A 7,277-nucleotide genomic window follows, 5' to 3' on the forward strand; every position below is an offset into this window, starting at 1 on the left:
ATCATATCATATAATAATATATAATAATATAATATATTATATATTAATATTCTATAATATATTATTATATATAATAATATTATAAAATATATATTATATTAATATAAAATATTATTATAATATATTATAATATATTATAATAATATATAATAATAAATAATATAATATAATATAATATAATAATATATTACAATAATATAATATAATATTTATATAATATATTATAATGATACAATACTATAATAATATAATATATTATTATATATAATCATATATAATAATATAGTTAATATATTATAGTATAATATATTATAATATACTACAATACATTATAATAAATATAATAATATAATAATATATTATATTATATATTAAAATTTTATAATATATTATACTATATTATTATATAATAATAAATATATATTATATTATATTAATATAAGATATTAATATAATATATTATAATAATATAATATAATATTTATATAATAAAAATATTATAAAAAATATGGATAGATCATAGTAACTTATCCAAAAAAATAGTAATGCAAAAGAATATGGATAACGAATTCTCGATCTATTTTCTAATATATAAAAATATATTGATAAATTATTTTACCGTCTAAATATTGTCTGAAAAATACTTATTCAGAAAAATATAATTTTTTGGATAAATCTTTTACCTGCAAAAGAATAAACCTTTATGTGATAGAAATTACTGATCCAATCATGAAAATATAATGTGAAGCATATAGCAACATCCTTGTTTGTAAAGAACAGTGAGCCATATGACCTAAAATGATATATCCTGGAATTCCCCAAACCCCCTCATCAGGGCTTACGAAAGAGTTGATTTACTTGGCATCCCAGATGATTTATCTAATGCATTATTAAAGAACAATATTATCTTATCATATGTTGACTTCGAGGATGTTTGGAGATACGTTGTTTTCTAATTTTCTTAGATGTGTTCATATCCGAATAATGTGAACAACCCATTTTAGCAATAATAATAATAATAATAATCTTTATCTAGTCAAAAAAGGGCAAGGAATTATAAAATTTGATATTAAGATAATTTTTAGTAGAGGTGGTAAATGATTTGAACAGCATGAGCTTGGCTTGGGCTTGACTGAAGAAACCATATGAGGACCATTTTCTGCACTTGAATTTTTATTTGATTTTTGAATTTAGTAAATGTTAATTTAGATTGAACTAAGCTTGAAATCATGTTCTGATTAAGCTTGAAGTAAGCTTGCTTCAAGCCTGAATTGATTTCTAGCTTAATTTAATAAGTTGAGTAGACTTTTTGTAAAAAAAATTTCCAGCAGATCAATAGGTTCATGTTTGGCTTGGTTCAAAACTAAACTCAATTTAAACTCTAAACAATGGTAAAAAAAAAAATCAAGCTTAGTATCAACTTTTAAGCTTGAAATTAATTTCAAACCAAGCTTAAGTAGACAGACATAAGTGCAATCAATTTCAACTTGGTTGCACCCCTAATTTCCAGAACCATAATTAAGGATTCTAGTTGGTCTTATATGTAGTGGTGGCAATAGGTTAGGCCAAGTTGGGTCTAGTTTAGGTTGGGTCCAGTAGGGACAATAACATAGAACCTTAGCCCACAAATGACCCGACCAGATATCAGGTCAAAACTTATTGACCCATACACATCCACAAGTCATTTCATGTCACCCATACAACCCTAGCCTAATTTATTTTGTAAGTCTCAGATCCCTAGTAAATCGATATCAATCTGTCAAACCTAATATTTACAATTCTAAGATCATCACTCAACGAAACCTAAATTATTTCAATCCAAAGAGTATTTTATTCTCATAATCCAAGTTGGATCAAAACTTTGACTCGTACTTATCCCATTTAAAGTTTGAGCTATGACCTAATTAAAATGTTCCTTATCCAAAATCGATCCAAATAGGATTGCATTAGGTGGGATTTTTTAGGTTGGCAAAATTTTGCACCCCATTTATATGCTTATGGGCTCAATATCCATCTTTCAGCTTAAGCTTACCAATCCATGTCTCACCACTCTTTGGGTAAGCCAGTGGAATGGTAGATTCTAATGCTAATTCCAATTCAAAACCTTGAACTAGAAGAAAGATAGATCAACAAACATACAAGATCAACAAAGATCTTTAAGCTATCTTGGTTTGTTTCCATTTTCCAAAAAAAAACCAATAAATATTTTCTGTGTTGCTATAATATACCAGCTTGATTAGGAACTAAAAATGTTAATTATGTATAACTTGTTCAAAATGTTTATACATCAGGGTGACATAAGATGTAAGGTATACTATAACAACGCTAATATGAAGTAATTTTACTTTAGAAAGGATACCTTTGGGGGAAAAAGGGAAGTCCGAAGAAAATAACGTGCCTTTTTATTCTTGGCAGAAATATCTTGTCCTTTATAAGAAACAGAACATGAAATAGAAATAAGATTGAGATGTCCACATAATCCACTAGGACTGGCCTCACTATAATATTTAAGTAGAACAATAGTCTTTTTAGCATTACGGACCAGAATGCTTGTTACAAAATCACTGTTGAAGCCGTAAGCGCCGAAGGTTTTTCATTTCAAGTGATTGTGTAGATTGAGATGACACAACTTCAATAGCACTGCCAAGTGGCCATGCTGCCTCAATGTAGGAATCACCATACTCCACCTTGGTAACTAATGTGATCTCTTGTGATGGCTCCAAGCCTATTATTAGACAACCAGTAAGAGAGAATAATAGAATATCTCAAATTCCTAACTGACATGGTAATAGGCTCATCATGGTTACTTGCCAAAACCATCCAGTAGCAATGTGTATTCATAGACAAGATCCATGCATATGTATGACAAGTCATCCTCTGCGACATTATGATAGGTGACATTGGCTTCCTCAAGATTCAATTTGCAGGCAATCTTCGCAGCTTCTTCAAAGTCTGAAGGTGTAACCAAAGCATTTGGCTCCTTAGAGTCTATAAATCCAACCTGTACATCAGATGATACACAAGAATTAGTTAGCTAGATTATCATGGATAAGACGAATACTAAGAGTTTAACCTGGACAGCTGTGTCACGAAAAAAAGATGCCACACATAGGTTCTTCTGCCCATCTCCACCTCCACCACTCCACACGGCACGAAATGTGCAGTCCTCATAGGTACATGTTTCATTTATTTTTAGAGCATTTATTGCTTCAGTCCTACATTTGGAGTAGCTAGACCCTGAAGGTGAAGCTGAAGCATATTGTACACCTCCCCATTATACTCATAGGAACCTTAAAGAGAAAGCTATCATAAGTTTCTAACATGTCAAGAACCATAGTAGAAGGCATAATGGAATTTAATTGTTCGATACAATTGAAAATATATATCATATTTTTGTTGGAAATATAGCTTTTTGTGAACTTTCACAAGGGGGTAAAGCATATTTTTTAGCAAAACTTAAAAATCAGCTACTAAGAATTTACCTTAAAGGCTACAAAATCCTTTTATGACACTTGCAAAAGATGGACTGATAATAGCCTTATCACCTATCATAAAATCTCAATAAAATTTTCTTCTCTTATGCACTACCAGTTGATCTGTCAATCTATACATTTTTATCAGAAGAACTTGCAGATTTTGAAAACATGACGGTAGGAACAAAATGCAAATTAAATGTTTTAAGAATCTCGCACATGAGGTGTTGATTTTGGAGGAAGCATCCTATATAACATACACATATGATAAATGAAAATGGTAATCATCAGTACAATTGGCTGGCAAACTATATGATTAATAGAGGTGAAAATATACCAGTATAGCCACCCAACATGCAATAGTGGTAAGGTTCATTTGCAGCATCCAGAATCCCTGCTCGAGCAGCCAATAAGCCATAATTCAAGTAACTGCAGCACCAATTTCATAATCTTGTTAGAGTGGTTTTGAGGTTTGGAACTTTAAGAGTAATTTGATATGAAGGCCACTTGACTACGTAGTCATATGGTACATATATAGACATCATCAGGTGAGAAGTAAAAGAAGAGCAGTAAAAGTTCGGGTTAGAAGATGTAAAACCTGTAAGCATAAAGGTAGTAATTAGTTTCATTAAGAAGTTGTTTGGTCACATATGGATCGTCGCCAATTGAGATATTTGGAGCATTTGCAGCAGCCTGTTCGGAGAGGGCATAAGCCATTTGGACAGAGCCACCTCCTAAATCAACCACTCCAACAGTGTCTGAGTATTTATTTCCCAAATTCCCTAACAAATAATTCATAGCAACCTGCACATGATAAAGAACTTTTTCATCTTATCAGCTCTTACATGAGAAGAAATAATGTTCTGAAAAGTAAACTAAAAAGAAAACCTCAATTAGATGTCCTTATCCCAGGGTTGGCTTGTGCAAGGGGGTTCTGTAAATGTCAATGTACAACCAAAATTTTGCATGTATATGAAGTTTTCATTCCATACCCATAAATAAGAACCTTCTTGATATCCTTCAAGAACAGTGATCCACTCTGACTTGTACTCAAATAAGCTGTTGTTTTGAAAAAGATCCCTGACCTGAAGAGTGTAAATGACACTTAATCAGGCTACTAAACCTCTCAATTAAACGCCATATTGTGACTTACTTCGATGAATCAGCTCCAGAACATTTTTTAATGCCAAAGTTTTAGAATTCATTTAATCAAGTAAATTGCCGTATATCGAACCGTAATAGCTTGTTCTATTATTTCCGCTGAAATTCACCTTACAGTTATGCTAAGAAGTTCACCGCTTGCAAAATTTCTTCAGACTTTTCTTCTCCTAGGTTCCTTAGAGCAGCTGTTGCCTGCAGATGCATCAAAATGTGAAGAATACTTGGAAACAGCATTAAACCACATGTCAACGGCAATTTAGTGCTACAAACGTTACCAAAGCTCAGTTAACTGGAGTGCAAGTAAAGATGAATTGTACCCCCAATCTAACAGGTGTTATTGGTTGCAGTTCCTTAGGAACCACGCTTTCAGCTTCCTCCAGAAGAGGAATGAGTGAATTGGCTGCCTCTCGGGGATCATCAGCATATGAGCTCAAACCCGGATTTACCTGCATATAAGGAACAAAATAATGGTGAGTACGTCATGCTTGGAATAAGAGAAGCTAGTTACTTTTATATGGCTATTTGCACTAGTTTTAGTAGGAGAATTATGCCACCAATATCCTAGTGTTGCGGCCAAAGGCTCATGGTCCAGATACGTGACGTATTGTTTGCTCTACCCTATAGTCCTCATGGTTTTACTCTTCTAGATTCTAATCCAAATGACGCTTTACGTGAAGAAGGATGATCCCTTCCCATATAAGCTAGTGTCTCCTTTGGCTCACAACCAATGTGGTATTGATGGTACCCTCCTTCCTTATTATCACCACCTAGGACTCTCATAACTATCCCATCTTAATTTGGAACTAATCCCTCCTCGTCCCAATCACCGCAAACTTAAGTAATGAGTTTTAACATCATAATGACCATTGAAGCAGTTTCTAGATACCTTCATTAATTATTTTCAACAAGATAAAATTGTAGCTAAATGCTAGATGATTATCTCAAAGTAATATAAAGACCAACAACTACAGGCGAAATATATGGATCATCAAGGTTGTCATTTAATATTTCTGTTGTTTGTAGCAAGATATATAATACTTTTGCAGAGAAATAGAAATGGCAAAATAATATATAAGTAATCGCTAAATACTAGATGATTTTCTAAAAATAATATAAAATACCAATAGCCAAAGGTGAAAAAATAAATGGATTGTGAAGGATATCATTTAATATTTTAATTGTTTATAACAAGAAATATAATACTTTTGTAAATAAATAAAAATGCTCAACCAAAATGTATGAACAGTGTCTAAAACTTTTTAACAATAAAAGAACCCGGTAGATTATATCATGTATGGATCACATACTCTCCCATCAATAGTTTTTAACATGTGCTTTCTCTAAAATCACTCATTATATCCCATCAGTGGATTCATAGTCTGCTCCTTTCCACCTACTTGTGCAATAAGTAAACAATGTTGTGCAGAATCAAAACGCCACCTCCCACCCAAGAGGCAAGGGGTAATACCATCGAAACCGAAGTTGGATGGTGGTTTATAACATATATTCGGACAAATTCCAAAATGAAAGCCAGTTTGGCTGGGGCTCTGGGCCAATTTCACTAACGGGAAAACGGCATTTCCAAATTTTTGCATGCAGCTTAGACTGATTATTGTATTCCCTCCACCTGCTTCTGTACACAGGAAAGCTCAATTGGAAGTGTGCATATAAACAAATAAATCTCGGTCAATACCTCAACGAAGAGCTCAATGTCGTCGCCGATGTTGACCAGGTCCATGTTCTCGTCGAACCGGAAGACGTGGACCCGGCTCCCGGCGTCAAAGATGACGGCGTAGCTCTCCGTTTCTCCACGGACGCCACCACCAGCGAAGGCCTTCCGGCCGCGCACAACATCACTAGCTACGTGGGGCGCGAGAACAAGATGAGCAACGCGTATTGGAGGAGATCGCGCTCCATCCTGGCGTTGCAAAAGGGAAGGAAGCGAAAGGAGAAGGAGTCCTTTGAGGCGATGCTGTCTGGGCTCTTCTCCCGCTTTTGAGGCAAGTGACTCTAAGCAAGCTATAAACTGGCGGATCCTCTGCGTTGCACCGCAGCATGTGGTGCAGGCCGTCCATCCTGGGTACGAGGTCGCCTTGCGTGGCAGAAGCGGCAGCAGCATTTCTTATCTCAAGTATTATCCGCGAAACTTTTGAGTGGACTGTGCGCCATCCTTATTAATTCGGAAAATTATTGAAATTTAGAAAATAAAAAAAATAGATAAATAAAGTATATATAAAGATTAAAATGGGTAATAGGAATATATCAAAATTTTTAAAAAACAGAGATATGATATTTCAAAAATATTACATCTTCAAAAACTAATATTTTCCTATCAACGCTCATATTTTTTTTAAAAATAATATTACTTTAAAATAAAATTTAAAAATTTTTAAATAACTAAATTTAAAGATCTTATGCTTACCATCAGTTGTGAGTCAAGGGAGACTCACACTTATAAAGAGAAAAAAAAATTCTCACAAACGGCATCAATATTGTGGCCATGGGTCAAAGGGTCGAATAGTTCAGATGGTTAGCTTATGCTGTCGTCTCCGCATACGTAAGGTATTGTCCACTTTAACTTATGACCATCTTTAAGCTTCAGTAGGTCTTTAGGCTTCAATGTACCTTGATCATTTAGAGTCT

At 33.6% G+C, this 7,277-nt stretch overlaps 1 pseudogene; it reads right to left on the reverse strand.

Annotated features, from left to right (window-relative positions):
- Positions 1–2,382: 2,382 nt before the first annotated feature.
- LOC105046212 (probable apyrase 2) lies at positions 2,383–6,671 on the reverse strand (annotated as a pseudogene).
- Positions 6,672–7,277: the final 606 nt, after the last annotated feature.

Source organism: Elaeis guineensis, chromosome 5, assembly GCF_000442705.2.
Source record: "Elaeis guineensis isolate ETL-2024a chromosome 5, EG11, whole genome shotgun sequence".
Lineage (NCBI taxonomy): Eukaryota > Viridiplantae > Streptophyta > Magnoliopsida > Arecales > Arecaceae > Elaeis > Elaeis guineensis.